The sequence below is a fragment of the Canis lupus genome, chromosome 4, assembly GCF_003254725.2.
Source record: "Canis lupus dingo isolate Sandy chromosome 4, ASM325472v2, whole genome shotgun sequence".
In the NCBI taxonomy this organism is placed as follows: Eukaryota; Metazoa; Chordata; class Mammalia; order Carnivora; family Canidae; genus Canis; species Canis lupus.
The window spans coordinates 24,513,221-24,536,242 of NC_064246.1; the positions used below are offsets into that span (position 1 = coordinate 24,513,221).

The following is a 23,022-nucleotide window of genomic DNA, read 5'->3' on the forward strand; positions in this document are numbered from 1 at the left end:
CATAACATAAGCCTTCCAAATACGTAAGACAAAACTCATATGTTCCTTTAATCACCTCTTTCGGGCTAAATATTCTAGTGCAAGTATGACTCAGTGTGGTACACAACTTTATTCATGCCCATAAGCCCCTCTTTGTGTGTGTGTGTGTGTTTTTTTAAGCCCCACTCTTTGAATACAGGCTGGACCTGATGATTTACTTCTAATAAACAAAAAATGGCAAAAGTGATAGAATGTCATTTCCTAGATTAGATTACAGACTCTGGCCTCTGGCTTCTTCACTGTCATGGAAGCCAGTTGTGGTGTTTTAAACTGCTCTGTGGTGAATCCCACAGGACAAGGAACTGAAAAAGGCCTCCAGCCAACAAACCAGCAAGGAACTAAGGCCCTCAGTCAATCAACCCATGAGGAACTAAATCCTCCCAATAACCACATAAGAGAACTTGGAAGCAGATCCTCCTCCAGTTAAATCTTCAGATGAAACCGAAACTCTAGCTAACAACCTGACTGCAACCTATGGGAGACACATCTTGATTCCGTTGCTTTTTTTTTTTTTTTTTTTGTAATCAAAACTTAAGAACTTTATTTTTTTTCACATTCAAATAAATGAACCTTTTTTTCAATTAACATATAGTGTATTATTAGTTTCAGAGGCAGAGTTCAGTGATTCATCAGTCTTATATAATACCCAGTAGCCATTCCATCGAGTGCCCTCCTTAATGCCCATGACCCAGTTATCCCATCCCCCTACCCCCTCCCCTCCAGGAATCCTCAGTTTGTTTTCTATGATTAAGAGAGTCTCAAAAAAAAAAAAAAAAAAAAGAGTTTCTTATGGTTTGTCTCCCTTTCTAATTTCATATTGTTTTATTTTTTCCTTCCTTTCCCTATGATCCTGTTTTGTTTCTTAAATTTCACATATGAGATCATATAATAATTCTTTCTCTGATTGACTTATGTCGCTTAGCATAATACCCTCTAGTTCCATGCACCTTGTTGCAAATGACAAGACTGCACTTTTTTGATGGCTGAGTAGTATTCCATTATACATATTTACCATATCTTTGTAATACCCATTCATCTCTCGATAGACATCAGGGCTCTTTCCATAGTTTGGCTATTGTGGACACTGCCGCTATAAACACTGGGGTGCAAGTGCCCTTTTGGATCATTACATCTGTATCTTTTGAGGTAAATCCCCAGTAGTGGAATTGCTGGGTCATAGGGTAGCACACATGAAACTGAGATAAATATTTGTTGCTTTAAGTAAGTCACTAAGTTTTGAGGTAATTTGTTACATAGCAATAGATAACTAATACACCTAGAAATTTTACTTCTCATTGTAGCTTAAATTCTCAAAAAAAGAAAAAGAAAAAAATTCTCACACATGTATCTTTATTAAATAGAGAAAAAGAAAAACAAATTAAATGCTCAAAGGGTAATTAATAAATACAATGTACTATATAATGTACTATACAATGTGTAATAAATACAATGTACTATAATAAGATTTATTGCTATGTATCATTCAAAATAGATAAACTAGATCTATTTATTTAAACATTAGATCACAACATAGTAGTGAGGAAAAAATACAGAATTACCCCTAAAATATTCCACTTATGTAAAAATTCTAAGGTTTCTTTTTTTTAAGTAATCTTTACACCAAACCTGGGGGTGAACTCACAATCCCAAGAACAAGAGTTGCATGCCCTACTGACTGAGACAGCAAGGTATCCCAATATATGTAAAATTTTTATTTTCTATTTTTAAATATTCTATTTTTAAGTGATCTCTACACCTAACATGGGGCGTGACCCAATATCAAGAGTTGTGCGATGCATGCTCTACTGACTGAGCCAGCCAGGTGCCCTCATTTATGTTAAAATTTAAAATTTTTTTTAAAAATTTTTTTATTTATTTATGATAGTCACACAGAGAGAGAGAGGCAGAGACACAGGCAGAGGGAGAAGCAGGCTCCATGCACCGGGAGCCCGACGTGGGATTCGATCCGGGTCTCCAGGATCGCGCCCTGGGCCAAAGGCAGGCGCCAAACCGCTGCGCCACCCAGGGATCCCCATTTATGTTAAAATTTAAAACACATAGAGCACTACTATATATTAGTTGTGAATACATATACAAAACTCTAAGAAATGGATTGCATTTCTATTTAAATATGTGAATTAAACAATTTACCTCTACTCCCTCCTAATTTAATTCTCCACTAAAAATAAAAAGGAATACAAAAGATAAAAATCCACATGGACAAAGAAACTGAGAAAGTAAATGACTGCAGGGGTAGAATTTACACAAAATTTTAGAAGCTGGGAAGCAGATAAATGTGTGGTAATTGATTAACATACCAGAGAAAGAACCAGAGGGTAAATGTTGGCAAACAAAAGCATACATACTCCTACTACAGAACCCAGGAAAGGCTCAGGAATTGGAACCCTTTGAAGGATGGAATGTGGGAGGGAACTCAAAAATGGAAAAGCAATTTAAACTGTGTTTAAGCAGTAAATGCATCAAATTCTCTCTTTCAATCCTATACAGCCAGGCAAATGCCTCCTCCCTATATCTTACTTTCTGAAGTATAAGCCAGAGGGCGTGTGATAGGGGACACCAGGCACAGCAGCTAACCAGGGTAAGATGCCTTACTACAATTAGGGATGTTTTTAATTCAATATAAAGTCCAATCTTTAGGTTCGTCTGGGGTGGCTCAGTGGTTGAGCGTCTGCCTTTGGCTCAGGGCATGATCCCTGGATCCGGGAATCGAGCCCCCACATCAGGCTCCCTGTGTGGAGCCTGCTTCTCTCCCTGCCTGTGTCTCTGCCTCTCTCTGTGTGTCTCTCATGATTGGATGAATAAAATCTTTTTAAAAAAGGCAGTCCGGGTGGCTCGGCGGTTTAGCGCTGCCTTCAGCCCAGAGTGTGATCCTGGAGACCCAGGATCGAGTCCCACGTGGGGCTCCCTGCATGGAGCCTGCTTCTCCCTCTGCCTGTGTCTCTGCCTCTCTTTCTCTCTATGTCTCTCATGAATAAATAAATGAAAGTTTAAAAAATAATAAAAAATAAAAAGCATGAGGAGACTAAGTGGAAGTCTATACACTGAATGGGGAGATCCCCAGTCTCTCTCTTACCTCTCAGCACCAAAGTATTGGTACTCAGACTCCAAGCTCCCCTGGCAGGAAACTGGAGAACTTCCATCTGGGAAAACTAATCAGCACAAAAGAACACCTATAAATACATACAGCTGATGGTACTCAAATGGAGTTAGGGAGGAGCTTAAAGGAAACAGACAATGCAGAGAATATAAGAAGACTTAAAATTCTAAAATGTATTTCTTAGATAAAATTTTACATCTCTAAATCAAGAAATAATAACAAAGTTCAATGAAAAAATTTGAAAGACAAATTTAAGGAAATCTCCTAAAAAGTAAAATATAGGGCAGCCCCGGTGGCTCAGCGGTTTAGCACTGCCTTCAGCCAGGGCCTGATCCTGGAGACCCGGAATCGAGTTTCATGTCGGGCTCCCTGCATGGAGTCTGCTTCTCTCTCTCTCTCTCTCTCCCATGAATAAAAAAATAAAATCTTTTTAAAAAAATTTTTTCTAAAAAAAAAAAGTAAAATATAAAGACAGAAAAAAGAAAATAGATTAAAAGACAAAGAATCAATCCAGGCTTTCCAAAAAAACAGAAAAGTATGGAAGAAAAAGTACAAAAAAATCCCAGATTTTAAGATCTTAAGTTTTCAATTTTAAAGGAATCACAGGGATCCCTGGGTGGCGCAACAGTTTGGCGCCTGCCTTTGGCCCAGGGCGCAATCCTGGAGACCCGGGATCGAATCCCACATCGGGCTCCCGGTGCATGGAGCCTGCTTCTCCCTCTGCCTGTGTCTCTGCCTCTCTCTCTTTCTCTCTGTGTGACTATCATAAATAAATAAAAAATTTAAAAAAAATAAAATAAAATAAAGGAATCACAGAGCCCTTAGCATAATGAATTTAAAAATCCACACTATAGCACAAATAATACTAAACTGTAGAACACTAGGAATAAAGAGAATATTCCGTAAGTTTCTAGAGAGAAGGAAGAAAAGGTAACAAAGGAATTAAATCAGAATGGCATCAGCCTGCACAACAATGTAAACGTACTGAATGCCACAGAATTATACTTCAAGAGTATAATTAAATGGTTAAAATGGTAAGCTTTATGTTAGGTATATTTAACAAAAAAAAAAAAATTTTTTTTTTTTTTTAAAGAATGATGGAGCAGGGTGCCGGGGTAGTTCAGTTCGTTAAGCATCTGACTCTTGATCTCAACTGGGGTCTTAATCTCAGAATTCCAGCCCTGCATTGGACTCCATGCTGGGCATGGAGTCTACTGAAAAAAAAAAAAAAAAAAAAAAGAATAATGGAGCCCTTCAGTAGTAGGATCCCAATTCCTTGATAAGAATTAGTGCACAGATGGGGCAGCCCAGGTGGCTCAGCATTTAGCACCACCTTCAGCCCAGAGCATGATCCTGGAGACCGGGGATCGAGTCCCACTTCAGGCTCCCTACATGGAGCCTGCTTCTCTCTCTGCCTGTGTCTCTGCCTCACTCTCTCTTTCTCTGTGTCTCTCTCATGAATTAATAAATTAAAAAATCTTAAAAAAAGAATTAGTGCATAGGGCACCTGAGTGGCTAAGTGGTTGAGCATCTGCCTTTGGCTCAGGTCGTGATCTGGGGGTCCTGGGTTAGAGTCCCACATCAGGCTTCCCAGAAGGAGCCTGCTTCTCCCCCTCTGCCTGTGTCTGCCTCTCTCATGAATAAGTAAATAAAATATTAAAAAAAAAAAAAAGGAATTCGTGCATATAAAAACACTACATTTTCTTTTCTTTTCTTTTTTAAGATTTTATTTACTTATCCATGGGAAACACAGAGAGAGGCAGGCTCCATGCAAGGAGCCTGATACGGGACTCCATCCTGGGACTGATGTGATCACACTCTGAGCAGAAGGCAGACCTCAACCGCTGAGCAACCCAGGCAACCCAAAACACTACATTTTCTGTAGAATTCTGAAGTAAGTGTATGCACTGCAAACACCCAGCCTATTTTAGTAGAAATTACGTATTTTATTTCTTAATAAAATACCATTTGTTTTTGTAAAAATAAAAAGAATCATATTAGACTTTTCGTAGGCAATACAAGAGGAAAATGCCAATACCTTTAAAATAATGAAAAAAATGATGTCCAACAGAAAATTCTATTCCCAAAGGGAGTATTACTTAATATGGAGGGTAGAATAAAAACATTTTCATATATGCAAGATTTCAAAAAATTTAATTCCTATAAATGTTAACTCCCAGAGAGCTGCTGGAGCATGTACTTCACCAAAATGAGGGGGTAAACCAAGAAAGAAAACGACATGTAATTCAGAAAACAGAATTCCCAGGAATGACAGTGAAAGGAAATCCCAGGTGAGAGCTGCAGAGCAACCAGGCCTACCTAACAACGAACCCAGGCTAGAGCAGAATATAGAGGAATATACAGAATATACAAAGTAGATCTCTAAGGATTAAAAAAAATTGATAATCTATTGGATTTGAATAAATAGGGCAGAGTTGTATGGTCCTGGCTGGGAATCTGGGAGTGATTTAGTAATCTGAACTTTAAAAACTGAACAAATATGAAAAGTAAGGCAATTAATTATGCCTAAGGAAAATCAAAAGTTGTATAAGAAAATATTTAAAATCACTGTACATTATATGGCTCAGGTTCAGTAATCTGTGTAAAATAAAAAATAATGACTTAACCCCCTAAATTACATAGCCATATTGAGAATATAAGGGAAAAGACATTTATGCATTTAAAAGAACCAAAGGCGCTGAGTGAAGTAAGTCAGTCGGAGAAGGACAAACATTATATGTTCTCATTCATTTGGGGAATATAAATAATAGTGAGGGATCCCTGGGTGGCGCAGCGGTTTGGCGCCTGCCTTTGGCCCAGGGCGCGATCCTGGAGACCTGGGATCGAATCCCACGTCGGGCTCCCGGTGCTTGGAGCCTGCTTCTCCCTCTGCCTGTGTCTCTGCCTCTCTCTTTCTCTCCGTGTGACTATCATGAATAAATAAATTAAAAAATAATAATAATAATAATAATAATAGTGAAAGGGAATATAAGGGAAGGGAGAAGAAATGTGTGGGAAATATCAGAAAGGGAGACAGAACGTAAAGACTGCTAACTCTGGGAAACGAACTAGGGGTGGTAGAAGGGGAGGAGGGCGGGGGGTGGGAGTGAATGGGTGACGGGCACTGGGGGTTATTCTGTATGTTAGTAAATTGAACACCAATAAAAAATAAATTAAAAAAAAAAAGAAAAAAAAAAGATGAAACCACAGAAGAAAAAAAATAAAAAATAAAAGAACCAAAGGCTCATCTTCTATGACACTGTATACAGGTTTACTAATTTTTAAAAGCAAGTGTTGTAACTATTCCATTAGAAATACCGGGATGCCTGGGTGGCTCAGCGGGTGGGCGTCTGCCTTTGGCTCAGGGCATGATCCTGGGGCCTGGGATCAAGTCCCACATTGGGCTCCCTGCATGAGCTGCTTCTCCCTCTGCCTGTTTCTCAGCCTCTGTGTGTGTGTGTCTCTCATGAATAAATAAAAATCTTTGAAAAAAAATATTTAAGATATATGAGTATGGTTTCCTCTAGGGATGGGATAACTGCTATTTTTCCTTCTAAGCATATACTACTATTTGAATTTTTGAAACTATGCACATATATTACCTTGGTAAGAATAAGATAGAGTTCCTTGTAGGGAGAAAGAGCATAAGGGCTTTAGCATTATCTAAATTTTTTTATTTCTAAAAGAACAGCTAAGAGCGGTTAATTGTGGATGTTGGGATTATAAATGTTTCATTTACAGTTTTAAAACTTATCAACACTATCTTCCCCAAGTCCCAACACTTTTCTATATAAATGGCTTTTAGTTCATTTATAGTCTTATCTGCCTTCCTTGGAATGCTCTCAACTTAGTGTCCATTTAAACAAACACGCAAAATGTGCTTCCAACTCGTACAAAAATATATTGGGATCAATACTTTTGTGACCTGGGTAAACTTCTGGCAATATAGCTGAAGGTGTTTTTAGCAGCATGTTTCATAGCCAGTTCATGCTACATTTGTGATTAACCAAAACTTCCAGATATTTTTCACACGAACTACCACTACAACCAGATCTTTCTTATCCTGTTCTTATACATTTGAGGTTCTGAATTTAAACATATGGATGATCTCTGTTAAATTTAATTTCAGTTTGGGCCTATAATTTCACCCTGTGGCTATAATTTTTTAGGCTTTATTCATCATCTGTCATATTAACTACTCCTACAGCTTTGCAATACTTACATAATTAATATGTTTTTTTTTCAATTTTCATTCTATCTAAGGTCCAAAAATAATCCATCAGAGACTTTCCTGGTGAAGCCAAGAATCTAAATGGGTACAGTTATTCAATTGTCTATACATTCACCTAATCAATTAACCAAACCATATTTTACTACATAACATTCACAAATGCATCATGAAAAACTATGAAACTGTGGGATTATGACTATAACTAGAACAATCCCCTGACTTACTACCTCATACTTCTAAATAGAAGTAACAGAATTAAAAAATGGAAATAGAAGTAATTTTTGAAAAATCACCCATCAACTGCTTTTGTTTACTACCCCATTTCGTCTGTTTAATCATTTATAATTTTTCTAGAATTTAACATTCATTTCAGTTTTCCAACTACTTTCCTCTTTTTAGATATCAGAACATTTGTCTCTCTTTGGTTTTTATGATTTCTCAAAGACTAACCAGTGGCTCTGAGATCATTAGTTAATTCAGCACTGTGAAATTCAATTGAGGCTTAAGATTTAAATTCATCTTTAAATATTCACTCTTAACACCCTGGGCTAGTTTCTGGTTACAAATCGCTTTATATTTTCTAACTTGAAAACTATCATCCTTGCTGCTAATAATAATCTATATAGAACATATTTTCTTAAAAAAAAAACTTTACAATTTCTCAAAATCCTATAAATAGGTTAGATAGAAAGTACTATACCATTGTGCCGGTTTATGCTTAAGGAAACTGAACCACGGGGAAATTAAAATTATTTGCCCAAGGTCAAAGAGCTACCATAAGCCAAAATCTTCTATCCCAGTCCAGGGCTCTTTTCATTAAGACTATGTGGATTTCTAACACAGAACTACTTAAGATTGCACATAAAATTCCTTGCTTAAGGGGTGCCTGATTGGCTAAGTGGATTAAGCCCACTGCTCAGCTCAAGATCCCAGGATTCTGAGATTGAGCCCCAATTCCAGCCCCCTGCTCAGTGGGGAGCCTGCTTCTCCCTCTCCTTCTGCCCCTCCTCCTGCTTGTGCACAAACTCTCAATCTCTCTCTCAAATAAATAAAATCTTTTTTTAAATTTCTTGCTTAAAAACTGATTTTATGATTAGCGGTTGACAGGGGTTAAATAAGGGGTGTGCAAAGAAGTGAGTATAGCCATAAAGGGCAACATGATGGATACTGTGGTGATGAAAATATTTTGTAACTTTACTGATATCCTGGTTGTGGGGTAGCCCGGGTGGCTCAGTGGTTTAGTGCCACCTTCAGCCCAGGGCCTGATCCTGGAGACCCGGGATCAAGTCCCACATCGGGCTCCCTGCATGGAATCTGCTTCTCCCTCTGCCTCTCTCTCTCTGTGTCTCTCATGAATAAATAAATAAAATCTTTAAAAAAAAATCCTGGTTATATCGTACTATAGTTTTGCCAGGTGTTACCATTCAGGAAAACTGGGTAAAGAGTATAACAGATCTCTCCTAACTCTACATGAATCTAGAGTTATCTCAAAATAATAAGAAGTTTAATAAAAAATAAATAATGGATATTTTTTAAGCAATTTCATTTTTTTATATTTTATTTATTTATTTAGAGAGACAGAAAGCATGCATATGCACGGCACTGAGGGAGAGGAAAAGAGGATGGGGTAGAAAGACAGGGAGAGAGACTCTCAAGCAGACTCCCTGCTGAGCAGGACACCCCCCCTCCTTCCGCAAAACACACACACACACACACATGCCAGGCTCAATCCCTTGACCCAAGACCATGACCCAAGCAGAAGCTAAGAGTCAAGGCTCAACCAACTAAGTCCCCAGATGCCTCTAAACCAATTTCCTTTTAAAGAGCCTTAAAGTAAATAGTTTAGGTAAATTAAAACAAACCAACAACAACAACAAAAAAAAAAAATAGAATAGAATCATGCATAGGGCTCTGAAAGCCAGCACAGTGGACTTCAAAAGTAGGATAATAAATAAATAGACAGATAGATAGATAGATAGATAGATAAAGTAGGATAAGTCCCATCAACCGAAGCTCAAAAAAGCCATAAAGAAAAAAATTCCCATACCTGGAAATTAAAAAGGATCCCCCAAAATTCTTATTTCCCAAAGCAGCAAACAAGACAGTATAAAAAACAAATTATTAAGTCACCTCCAAAAGAATCATTAAAGTTAGAACTACCAAAGCTTTCTTCAACCCACCACTTTACTGCAGTCCTCAACTTAGAGAAAGACAGATTGTCCATGTGTGTCACCTTCAACCTGATATTCATAGCTACATGCTTCAAAAGAGTTCCCAAATTGCTTCTATTTTTTTGCTACTCACAAACTGCCTGAAGCTTCAATCATTTCCTGCTTCTCCCAGCTGCAGGACTTGCAATTAGGAAAACATTCACTCCGCGTCTAGATCAGGTCTGGGTAGAAGGATGAGCTCATCCCTTCAGATACGCACCTGATCCTCAGGAAGCTGCTCCTCCTCCAGCAAACAGGTCTTTGTATGTTTAAAGTGACACCCACAACCTGTGCAACCACTTGGCCAGAGCCAGAACAAGTCCTTCCCTATACACGCCTGGTGCCATGGAATCATTTCCTGCTCTAGCCACTTCACACAGCCACAAAGTTCAGGCAGCAGTGGCAACAGCAGCTACTGCTGCTGCTCTAATTATGGACTCACCAGAGAACTGAATTTTCAGCTACAATGGAGATCAGGTCCTTCAGTACTACCTTGTGAACCTTGAGCTGTTTGTTTCAACAGATCCTTACCCAGAGTCAGACCTTACCAGAATCACCCTATTTTCCAGAATTTACAACTCATTTTCCTACACCAGGATTTATAATGCTTCTACATCTCTTACTGTTTGTCCTGTTCACAAGTCTCAATTAACCAAGGCAGCTAAATGTACTATATGCAGTTAGAACTAAATCGTGAAAACTCAAGTTAGCTACTCAGTTTTACTACTTTTTTTTTATTTTTTAAGATTTTATTTATTTATTCATGAGATTCACAGAGAGTGAGGCAGAGATATAGGCAGAGATCACAGGATCACAACCTGAGCCAAAGGCAGACACTCAACTACTGAGCCAGCCAGGTGCCGCTCAGTTTTACTACTTCTAAGAAAACATTTACTCTGACACAGCTGTCTATTTATTGATAAAGGACATAATCCTTTTTTTTTTTTTTTTCTTATGATAGTCACACGGAGGGAGAGAGAGAGAGAGGCAGAGACATAGGCAGAGGGAGAAGCGCTCCATGCACCGGGAGCCCAACGTGGGATTCATGACCCGGGCTGAAGGCAGACACAACCTCTGAGCCACCCAGGTAGGTGGATGTAGAAATTATTTAAAAACAAAATCTTGGGCAGCCTGGGTGGCTCGGCGGTTTAGCGCGCCTTCAGCCCAGGGCCTGATCCTCGATCCCCAGGATTGAGTCCAGCGCTGGGCTCCCTGTGTGGAGCCTGCTTCTCTCTCTGCCTATGTCTCTGCCCCTCTCTCTGTCTCTCATGAATAAATAAATAAAATCTTTTTTAAAAAATTTTAAGTGTTATAAAGAAGAAATAAACAGTGATGTGGGGGCAGCCCGGGTGGCTCAGCCGTTTAGGGCCGCCTTCAGCCCAGGGTGTGGTCTTGCAGACCCAGGATCAAGTCCCATGTCGGGCTCCCTGCATGGAGCCTGCATCTCCCTCTGCCTGTGTCTCTGCCTCTCTCTTTCTCTCTCTCTGTCTCTCATGAATAAATAAAATCTTAAAAAACAAACAAACAATGATGTCAAGAAAGAAAAATATAGAAAAATGTTCATCTTCACAGGCAATCAAAGAAATAGAAATTTAAAATGAGATCTCACTTTTCACCTATCATATAAACTGTTTTTACTTCGTTCAACGTCTATTTATCATTGCTGATATAAGTGCTAGGAAATTTATATTTTTTCCACTCATCCCTGGAGGAGTGTAAATGAACATAACCTTTCCAAAGGGTGTGTGTATCAAAGTAGCAAAAAAGGTCTTCAGGTTCTCCTGTGGAGACTGAGAGTTAATGAATATTTTTAGACCATTACCCACTTTACACATATCAACTACTCTTTTCGGTTTTCAGCCCTTCTGGGATAGAAAGAAGTTCCATGCTCTTCCCCTCATCACACTCTCTTGCTCCAAACCTTTTTTTTTAAGACTTATTTATTTATTCATTAGAGAGAGAGAAGCAGAGACACAGGCAGAGAGAGAAGCTGGCTCCTCACAGGGAGCCCGATGTGGGACTCCATCCCCGGACCCGGGGTCACGCCCTGAACCAAAAGCAGACGCTCAACCGCTGAGCCACCCAGGAGTCCCACTCCAAACTTTTCTTAGAAAAAAGTATCAATGCCTCAAAAATAAGTCACATGGAAAACATGGGCACCCAGCCCACTTAGTTAAAAGATGCTAGAAAACACAGAATCTCATTCACACCCACATGCTACTCCAGCCTATAGATGGACTGCTGCAAAAAAATCAACTCAATGAAAAAAACTTCACCTGACTCATCTTTAAATCTGTATGTCTTAAGAATATCATATATTACATGGGTGCCCAGGTGGCTCAATCAATTCAACATTTTGATTTTTGGCTCAGGTCATGATTTCAGAGTCCCGGAATCAAGTCCCAGGCCGGGCTTGGTGCTCAGCAGGGATTCTCTCTCTCTGCTCCTCCCCCTACTCATTCATGCACCTATCTCCATGCACTCACTCTAAAATAAATAAATCTTTTTTTTATTTTTATTTTTATTTTATTTATGATAGTCACAGAGAGAGAGAGAGAGAGAGGCAGAGACATAGGCAGAGGAAGAAGCAGGCTCCATGCACCGGGAGCCTGATGTGGGATTCAATCCCGGGTCTCCAGGATCGCGCCCCGGGCCAAAGGCAGGCGCCAAACCGCTGCGCCACCCAGGGATCCCTAAAATAAATAAATTTAAAAAAAAAAGAAAAAAGAATTATTATGTATTACAACATAGTTGTATGCCTCCACTTTTTTTTTAAAGATTCTATTTATTCATGAGAGACATAGAGAGAGAGAGGCAGAGACACAGGCAGAGGGAGAAGCAGGCTCCATGCAGGGAGCCCTATGCGGGACTGGATCCCTGGTCTCTGGAATCCGGCCCTGGGCTAAAGGCGGCGCCAAACCGCCAAACCTCGGAGCCACCGGGGCTGCCCGCCTCCACTTTTTTTAAGGCATATCAACATTTGTTAAAATGGGCCAGTAATGTATCTAGACACACACAAAAAAAATGAAACAGCAATTTAGCAAACCAAATGTGAAAAGACTCTGAATAAAAGTATCTGAATGCATTTATCCTAACTATAAGTAGGAAGTATAAATACAGTATAAGGGAAACAAGTAGTTTGTACTCTCATCTATCAATAGCCTCCTGAAAACACTGGTTTCCTGAAATTGGCTGAGAGCATCCATAACTCTATGCATAGCAATTATTAAATATAATTTGGCAATGTGGTACATTAAAAGAAAGAGTTGCAAATCAGAACACCTGGGACATTGAAGCTTTGTGACTTTAGCAAGTGATTTAAAGTTCCTCTAGGGGGCAGCCGGGTGGCTCAGGGGTTTAGCGCGGCCTTCAGCCCAGGGTGTGATCCTGGAGCCCCAGGATGGAGTCCCATGTCTGCACTCCCTGCATGGAGCCTGCTTCTCCCTCTGCGGTCTCTGCCTCTGTGTGTGTGTGTGTGTGTCTCATGAATAAATAAATAAAATCTTCAAAAAAAAAAAAAAAGTTCCTCTAGGCTTTAGTTTCCTTAATATAAAAGGAAATGTATTGGACTCACCCACCTCTAAGCATTAAATCTAGACTTAAGTATCAACAATGATGGTATATTTCATTCTCACTTAGATTTCTAAAGAAACCATGTAGTAAAATATAAAATTTTAATTTCAATCAGAAAATCAGATTTTAGACTTTGGAATACAGAGTTTTAAAAGTCTGAATGCAAAAGTAAAAATACATGTGATATGTATATACATTTTTCTCAATACAAAAAAACCAAAACCCCGAGTAATATAAAAAAAAAAAGTCTAAAACAAAAAAAAAAAGTCTGACTAAATCTCTTAAAGTCTGTTTTAATAACATTTGCCCTATATTGCATATGAATATAGATAACTGTTTCCATTAAAATGATCACTTTCTAGGAGACTCCAAACGTTAACAATTACTTGTTACAACTATTTTTCCAAGCATAGCTCCCTATACAATCATATACAACACAAATATAGCAATTTACTCAATTCTCTGTACAACAATACAAACCTCCTATTTAGCATCATACTAATATTCAAATTAGGCCCCATATGTAGTGTAAATATTTGAGGGAGAAAAATCTATGAACAAAGATGCAGAGATTGAATTCTGGTCTTCTGGCCAATTCTACCTTCAATCTCTGGTCCCCAAATCCCAAAGTACCCTCCCTGCAAAAGAAAAGAATCTTGCTTAGGTTTTCCAATCACATATATTTCCAACTCCAATCCCTAATTTGCCATTTACTAGCTCTGTGATCTTTACCAACTTCCTTAATTTCTTAAGCTTCCATTTTCTTGTCTTTAAAACTGAAGTACTGGGGATCCCTGGGTGGCGCAGCGGTTTGGCGCCTGCCTTTGGCCCAAGGCGTGATCCTGGAGACCCGGGATCGAATCCCACGTCGGGCTCCCGGTGCATGGAGCCTGCTTCTCCCTCTGCCTGTGTCTCTGCCCCTCTCTCTCTCTCTCTCTCTGTGTGACTATCATAAATAAATAAATAAAAAATAAAAAAATAAAAAAAATAAAACTGAAGTACTGGGCAGCCCTGGTGGCGCAGGGGTTTAGCACCACTTGCAGCCTGGGGTGTGATCCTGGAGTGTCCTACGTCAGGCTTCCTGTAGGGGGCCTGCTTCTCCCTCTGCCTGTGTCTCTGCCTCTCTCTGTGTCTCTATGAATAAATAAGCAAAATCTTAAAAAATATATAAATAAATAAAAATAAATAAAACCGAAGTACTAGTACCAGTTGTTGAAAAGCAGAGTGTTATAAAGATAAAAATGAGATAATGTGCCTGGCACATTAATAATCACTCAACAAATGTTAGTTATTATGCCTATTATTGACTTAAGAACATATAGTCATATTTATTTTAAAAGAGTACAAAAAAAAAAAAAAAGGGACATCTGGATGACTCAGAGGTTGAGCATCTACCTTTGGCTCAGGGCGTGATCCTGGAGTCCAGGGATCGAGTCCCACATTGGGCTCCCTGCATGGAACCTGCTTCTCCCTCTGCCTCTGTCTCTCATGAATAAATAAATAAAATCTTAAAAAAAAAAAAAAAAGTACAAAAAAAGACTTAAATTATGAAATGATCTGTGAATTTTCTCAAGCTTTCATTGTAATGTTTATCTCTTTTGAGAAACATGATCTACTGATGCAACACAGTTTAGAATTTGGTTAATGGTTTGTGATTTTTAAAATCATTTCTTCCTTTTTGGTCTTGTCAACCAGGTAAACTCCTGAGGGCCAGAACCTTGTTTCATAAGCTTGGTTTCTACATCATGCTTATTACATTGTAATTATTTGTTTCCCTGTCACTCTCCCTTTCTAGGTTCTAAACATTGCAAGGCAGAGAGCAAGGCTTACTTGTATTTGTATCCTGAAGACTTGGCAATCACACAAAATAGGTCTCAAATAAATGTTTGTTGAATGGACAAATGAATGAATTAATCTCCACCCCCACACACACACTGTCTAACACAGTGCACTATACATAATAGGAACTCAGTAAAGCTCCTTAATGGATTCGTGCAGAAATCTTTTGGACCCAACCACATAAAGCTGTATCTTGCCTCAGAAAAGTACTTCTACTTTGGAGTTTAGCTCTTAATATTACAAATTAAAAATTTTAGTCTAACACATATCAAATAAATAGATTTAAAGACTAACTGTATCAAGGCTAGTACCAGAAGGATTTAAAAGACATTATTCTAATTAATGAATTTGTGAACCTCAACATGGAAAAATCCAGTTACATAATTAAAAGAGAGGTTAACCCCTGCAAATTTATACCTACAAAAGATAGTGAGAAAAATTATCAGAAAGTTTGTATCTGTAAACTGAAATAGGTAAATTATTTTTACGCCTGAATTGAAGCCATTGTTTCCACTAGAAATAAGAGTTCAGGAGCAAAGTGGTCCAAAGTGGTCCTGTCTCCACAAAACAATCCTGAGATTCAGAAACTAAGTATTTTGCCCTCTCCTTGATTTTAACTCCTGGGAGACTTCTTTTATTCCCAGATTAGCAGATACTCAAAATTTGTTCTGTCTCAAAAAAAAAAAAAAAAAAAAAAAAACAAACTCACCCATTTCTTAAAAGGCAAATAATCTGAATATGCACACTTTGGGAACACTAAGTTTTATATTCAAGTTAACTAAAACTATCCCTAGTGTGCAGCCTGCTGCTGCTGCTGCAATTAAAACACTTTTCTTAGTTTTTAAATTACATCCGTGGAAGGCTTAAGTGTTGTAGTGCACATTGTTTCACTGTATCAGCTAAACTGGTTTTTGTACTGCATGTATAATTTCTTAAGTACACCGTAAAGGAATGCTATACTTGAATAAATCTGGGAAGAAACGTGATCTCAGCATACACACACCCCTTTTTCCAACTCAATACGCTCCAGAGGAAGAACATCTTAGTTTGTTTTTTTTTTTTCCTCGGGAATTTCTCTCCCGCCCCCACCCCACGCTTTACAGCAGCAATCACTCATGATCCCACTCGCAGTCTCTCCGCAGAAAGAACCTTACCAACTAGTAGTAGTTCACCAGGACCCTACTTCCACATCTCATAGTCTGCGGGGAATTTCCTTGGAAGGGGCGGGTGGTGGTGGAGGTCCCGGACGCCACCATTCCCGCCACGCCATTCAGGACCCAGGTCCCGGCGCGCAGTCCTGGACCAGCGTGCGGGGGACCCCCCGGGAGCTGCGAAGGGTCCGACACCGGGCCCCCCCACTCCCCCCAAGTGCAAAGCAAACGGGGCCCAACCTCCGTGCTCGACATACCCTCCTCTTCGCAGTACCCCCATTTCTTCTCACTTATTCCTCGCTGTAGTCCGGTCCCTTTATCCAGTTCTGAGTCCGCGGAACCCTCTTCCTACCAACGCGCACACACCCTCCAAGCTCCGGCCCCTGCCCCTTGAACCCTACTACACCCCGGTCCCTCCCACTGGACCTCACAGCAGCTCCAGCCCTCCCTGAGTGCCCTAGTGCAGACCGGCGTCAGGTCCCTGTACCCACCCGGACCCGGGTTCTCCCCCGCACGTCACACGCCGGCCCATTCCTCCCGACCTACCCCCCTCAAACAGGGTTACCCCTGCACCCCGTTACCTCCGACCCCGCCCCCCTGAGGGTGTCGCACTCACTGCTCCTGCCGCCGCATCCTTAACCGCCGCGGCTGCTATAGCTACGGGGAGCCAAGGCAACCAGCTCTCGCGACACTTTCCTCAGCTAACGGCGAGAACAGCCGAGAAGAGCCTCTCTCAAGAAAGTAACCGAGTCAGGCTCGAGAAGGCTAAGTATATCTCGCGATAGTAGTGTGTAAAATGGCGGCCGCCAAGCGTTGTAGGGTGGCCTGGGCAGGTCTGGTGGTGGGCGAGGGTGCGCAAGACTCCGGAGCCAGAGAGTCGGAAAAGTATTGCAGGGAGAACGGGCTCAGCCGGGGGGAGTTAGTATGGCGAACCCTACACTGGAATAACTTTAGGGATGTGGCCTTCTCTTCTCCAAGTGCCTCAAAGAGCAGTGTCTTCCTTCAGCGGGAAGTTCCCTCTCCCTGGCATTTTTTTTTCCCCCTTATGCATGCGGAGTGGTTAGAGATGGAGGGATCAAGTCTGACCTTAGCATCTCCTCGTAACCTTCAAGTTTTCATCCGTTCTTCTCACACTGGTTTGCAAGTGGTATTTGGTTTCACAGAAATATTGGTTTACTTATGGGTTCCCCACCTCTTAGCAGTTTGCCCAACCAAAATAGGAAACAAAAGTTAAAAAAAAAAAAAAAATCAAACATAAGCCCAGGTGTATGGCCTTGGATTCGGAACGGAACCGCACTGATGGATGATTTGGACTTTGCACTTGTTGCTTGCACTCTGTGGATACATCCTTAATGCCTGACTCCACATTTAGTTGTAGGCCCTTCTCTCTGCTCTCACACAAGGGTAAATGCAGACTCAATAGCATCTAGAACAGAAGATGGATTTGAAGAATGTTGGTGAAGCTGATCCGAAGGTAGTGAATTATCTCAACTGGTTATTCAGTTACAAGTCAAACTCCTTGTTCTTTTTTTTTTTTTTTTTTTTTTTTTTTTAAGATTTTACTTATTTATTCATGAGAGACAGAGAGAGGCAGAGACACAGGCAGAGGGAGGAGCAGGCTCCATGCAGGGAGCTGCGGGGTCACTCCCTGGGCTGAAGGCAGACGCTCCACCGATGAGACACCCAGGAGTCCCCAAACTCCTTGTTCTGCTGTTTTCCCCGTTCTCACTACTGCACTTAACTTAAAATAACAAGAAAAAACGTTGCTGAACAAGAGTAAAGCAGAGAGGAACAAATAAGAAAATAGAATAAGCGGGGGCAGCCCCGGGTGGCTCAGCGGTTTAGCGCCCCCTTCGGCCCAGGGTGTGATCCTGGAGACCCAGAATAGAGTCCCACGTCGGGCTCCCTGCATGGAGCCTGCTTGTGTCTCTGCCTCTCTCTCTCTCTCTCTCTCTCTCTCTCTCTCTCTCTCTCTCTGTCTTTCATAAATAAATAAATATAATTAAAAAAAAAAAAAAAGGAAAGAATAGGTGGGAAATTCACTTTCTACCCTCAGAGCCCCTGAATAGTTCTCATGGTCTAGACCAATGCTGTCTAGTAGAAATATATTGCGAGTTGCATTATGCAACTTAAGATTTCAAGTGGCCACGTTTTCAAAAAGTAAGAAATACGAAATTAGTTTTGGTAATTTAACCCAACATATTCAAAATATTTCAACATGTAATCAATATTTTAAGTCATTTTTTTGAATATTTTTTAATTATTGAGACATTTTACTTTTTTCATATTGAGTCTTCAGAATCTAGTGTTTATATTTACAGAGCATCTCAACTTGAACTAGGCACATTTCAAGAGCTCAATACTTATATGTGACTACTGACTAGTATTGGAAAGGAAAGCTCTAGACAATACACTAGGGAATACCCTATCTTTAGGGTAACTTTAGGGGGATGACTTTGGCCATTGTGTTTTATGTAGAAGAAATTCCTTTTGAAGTGGCTGATTCAAATGACTGCAGAAGCTAGGTAAGTAACAATAAAAGATGACCTACTATAACAGTAGGTAGTAGTGGGGACTAGGACTCATTAGAGAGTACAAGCTCATAACTCAGGGCAACTCCCCTGAGCTCCTGAGTTTTAAAAAAATGATGACAAACATAAAATGTCTATGAGCAGTATAGACAGCCAGCTCTGCTGCCAATGTGTGGTCTCTGTGAACTGTGGCATTCAAATATATGAAATATTTTTGAAGAAAAGATTTTTTTAAGGGATGCCTGGGTGGCTCAGTAGTTGAGCATCTGCCTTTGGCTCAGGGAGTGAGGCTGGAGTTCTGGGATCAAGTCCCACATCCCGCTCCCTGCACCGAGCCTGCTTCTCCCTCTGCCTATGTCTCTGCCTCTCTTTCTGTGTCTCTCATGAATAAATAAATAAAATGTTTTTAAAAAGAAAAGATTTTTTAACAGAATAGTGCCTAAATAAAGACATAGCAAACCTCGAGGATTCCACTGGCTGTATCCTGTGCAAGTGTGCACTTATCACATTAAACCACCATTGAAGTGGAATGGGGTAATTGGGCAATGCACATTTAGGAGGTCACTTGAAGTAATGAGTACTGGATTTTTTTTTAATATTTTATTTATTTATTCAGAGAGAGAGGCAGAGACACAGGCAGCAGGAGAAGCAGGCTCCATGCAGGGAGCCAGACGTGGGACTCAGTCCCAGGTCTCCAGGATCACACCCCAGGCTGTAAGCGGCACTAAACCGCTGCACCACCAGGGCTGCCCACTGGATGTTATAAGCAACTGATGAATCACTAAATTCTGCCTCTGAAACTAATAATACAATGTATGTTAATTAAACTGAATTTAAATTTAAAATTTTTTAAAGGAAAAAGAGAACCACCATTGCAACCTCTGATAATAATTTGACTTACAAGTAGAATTCTCTACTGAGAAAGTAATTTTACAACCAACCTCAGCTCCCTGTAAATTAATAAGCTTGTGACATGATTTTTTGTTATATTTAGGATTTCAGACACCCTAGCATGGAAAAATTAAGTTTCTAGGCTCCCAGAGCTGTTAACTAGCAGACCTTGGACTTTTTTTTTACCCCAACTTTAAGAGTAGGCTTTTAACAATTATTTTATGATTGACTCTGAAATCTCTATGTCACAAGAAAGTTGTTATGTGTCTTTGTATAGCTGATGCCTGACATAATACCTGGTATCAGTAGGCACTCAATAAACATTTATTGAAGGAATATAGACCTGGGGGTGGGTGCAAAGTGGGGGAGCATATAGTTCCTTAACTTTTGGGGGAGGTACAGACTTTTAAATGTGAAAATCTGATGAAAACTATGAACCCTTATACAGATCCTGTCGGTGCCCTGCCTGTATTTCCTCATCCCACTGCAGAACTTACTACAGCTTTGGTAGACAGTACAAGTCCATAGCTTCCTACCTCAAACACCTGAGTATTTATTTGCCTGGAAGAGCCAGCAAAGTTAACATTCCCGCTAGCAATCTGCAACCGATGCAAGATGGGATTCGGTGGCAAACCATACAGTTCCTCACCCCCTCAGTGGGGCAATTATGGGGTCTGTTCTATTGTAGTGTTTCTTAAAATTTAGTAACACATACGAATCGCTTGGAGATATCAAAGACACAGATTCTTTCTTGAGTTGGCATTTTAATCAATCTCGCAGGAAATAATGAAGCTGCCAGTCTACAGACCACACTTTGAATAGCATTTTTCTCAGATTGTACCAAATGGGATTCAACTCCAATTGCCCAAAGTACTTTACTAGCTTTCTTCTCACTCCTTTACACTGTTTGGATTTCTGGGATCACCATCTAACCTTCTAGAATTATATACACCCAAATCTTTGCCTCAAGGTCTATTTGGGGGGAAATCCAACCTATGGCAACACTCACCTTAGAAAAATACACACAGAAAAATCTTTAGAAAAAGAGTGGGGACTGTTACTCAGCCATCAAAAAGAATGAAATCTTGCCATTTGCAACAACATGGATGGAACTAGAGGGTATTATGTGAAGTAAAATAAATTAGAAAAAGACAAATATATGATTTCACTCATTTGGAATTTAAGAAACAAAACAGGGATCCCTGGGTGGCGCAGCGGTTTGGCGCCTGCCTTTGGCCCAGGGCGCGATCCTGGAGACCCGGGATCGAATCCCACATCGGGCTCCCGGTGCATGGAGCCTGCTTCTCCCTCTGCCTGTGTCTCTGCCTCTCTCTCTCTCTGTGACTATCATAAAAAAAAAAAAAAAAGAAAAGAAAAGAAAGAAACAAAACACATGAACATGAAGGAAAAGAAAAATAAAATAACAAAACAGGGATGCCTGAGTGGCTCAGAGGTTGAGCGTCCGCCTTTACCTCAGGGCGTGATCCTGGGGTCCCAGGATCGAGTCCCACATCAGGCTCCCTGCATGGAGCCTACTTCTGCCTGTGTCTCTGCCTCTCTCTGTGTGTCTCTCATGAATAAATAAATAAAATCTTTTTTTAAATAACATAAAAGCAGAAAGGGAGGCAAACCACAAGAGACCCTTAACTATAGGGAACAAACAAATAGGTGGGGGGATGGAGTAATTGGGTGATGGGCATTAAGGAGGGCACGTGAAGGGCAGCCCCGGTGGCACAGCGGTTTAGCGCCGCCTGCAGCCCAGGGCGTGATCCTGGAGACCCTGGATAGAGTCCCACATCAGGCTCTCTGCACGGAGCCTGCTTCTCCCTCTACCTGTGTCTCTGACTCTCTTTCTCGCTAGCTCTCTGCATCTCTATGAATAAATAAAATCTTTAAAAAATAAAAAAGGAGGGCACGTGAAGTAATGAGCCCTGAGTGTTACAAATGCAACTGATGAATCACTAAATTCTACCCCTGAAACTAAAAATACACTGTATATTAACTAAATTGAATTTCAAAATAGTAATAAATTAATCTTTCAATTTAAAATTTGCATGTGGGGCAGCCTGGGTGGCTCAGCGGTTTAGTGCTGCCTTCAGCCCAGGGCGTGATCCTGGAGACCGGGGATCTCTGCCTCTCTGCCTCTCTCTCTGTGTCTCTGTCATGAGTAAATTTAAAAATCTAAAAAAAATAAATATAAAAAATAAAATTTGCATGTGCAGGTTGTCTGGGTGGTTGAGTCAGTTAAGCATACGACTTTTAGTTTCAGCTCAGGTTATGATCTCAGGGTTGTGAAAGCGAGTCACACATTGAGCTCTGCACTCAGTAGAGAATCTGCTTGAGAGTTTTTCTCTCCCTCTCCCTTTGCCCTTCCCCTCACTCACACTCTCTCTCTCTCTCAAATAAATCTTTAAAAAAATAAAATTTGTGTGCACTACATTAAAATGTATATAGTATAAGCATTGTAACATTTAGCACAACTACTTTTTGCAAATAATAAACAGTAACTTAAAAGTAACTTAAAAAAAGAGGTGGCACCCTGGCTGGCCCAGTCAGTAGAGTATATGATTATTATTATTTTTTGAATGACTTTTTTTTAAGATTTTAAAAATTCATTTATTCATGAAAGACAGAGAGGGGCGGGGGGGCAGAGACACAGGCAGAGGGAGAAACAGGCTCCATGCAGGGAGCCTGACGTGGGACTTGATCCCGGGACTCCAGGATCATGCCCTGGGCCAAAGGCAGGCGCTAAACCGCTGAGCCACCCAGGGATCCTGAGTGTATGATTCTTGATCTTAGGATTGTGAGTTCAAGCCCCACTTTGGTTGTGGAGATTACTTAAATATAAAATCCTTTAAAAAAAATACAGAAATAGAGTTTTGTGTACAAGTTTAGAGGAAGTATGAATCCCTGAAATGTGTTCAGGTTGTAAAGGAAAATGATGATGGTAAATGTTATGTGGCCCAAGGTCCGTGAAAATTGGATCCATCTATGCAAAGTCTAGCAACTTAGTAAAATCGTTAATGGCCCCTGGAGTTGGCTGAATTCAGCCAGCACTCCTCAGAAGTTATTTTCCCAGATCCTATTAAACCATCTCTTTATTCTTCCTGGTCTGCATCACTCTCATTTTGTGGAACACAGGTAAGTCTGGGACTCTAAAGAAACCACATGCTTGAAATAAAAATAAAAATAAATAAAAATGAAAATAGCACTGGGGATGCCTGGGTGCCTTCGGCTCAGGGCATGATCCCGGAGTCCCGGGATCGAGTCCCAAATCAGGCTCCCTGCATGGAGCCTGCTTCTCCCTCTGCCTGTGCCTCTGCCTCTCTCTGTGTCTCTTATGAACAAATAAATAAAATCTTTTTAAAAAATAGGATTGTTGCTCATCCCTAATGGATTGTCATGGTTTTTTCCCCAATTATAGTGCTTTCTGAACACC

General features: G+C 40.4%; 1 protein-coding gene across 7 annotated transcripts in view; it reads right to left on the bottom strand.

Moving 5' to 3' along the window:
• Nucleotides 1-17,404, bottom strand: part of USP54 (ubiquitin specific peptidase 54) — a 122,603-nt gene extending 105,199 nt beyond the window's left edge. For 2 of the 7 annotated variants that reach the window (XM_025434744.3, XM_025434747.3), the window contains exon 1: nucleotides 16,419-16,624. The gene's annotated coding sequence lies outside the window, so the exon portion shown is untranslated. The other 5 variants (XM_025434742.3, XM_049108791.1, XM_025434745.3 and 2 more) reach the window with 5 other exon arrangements.
• Between the last annotated feature and the right edge of the window lie 5,618 nt (nucleotides 17,405-23,022).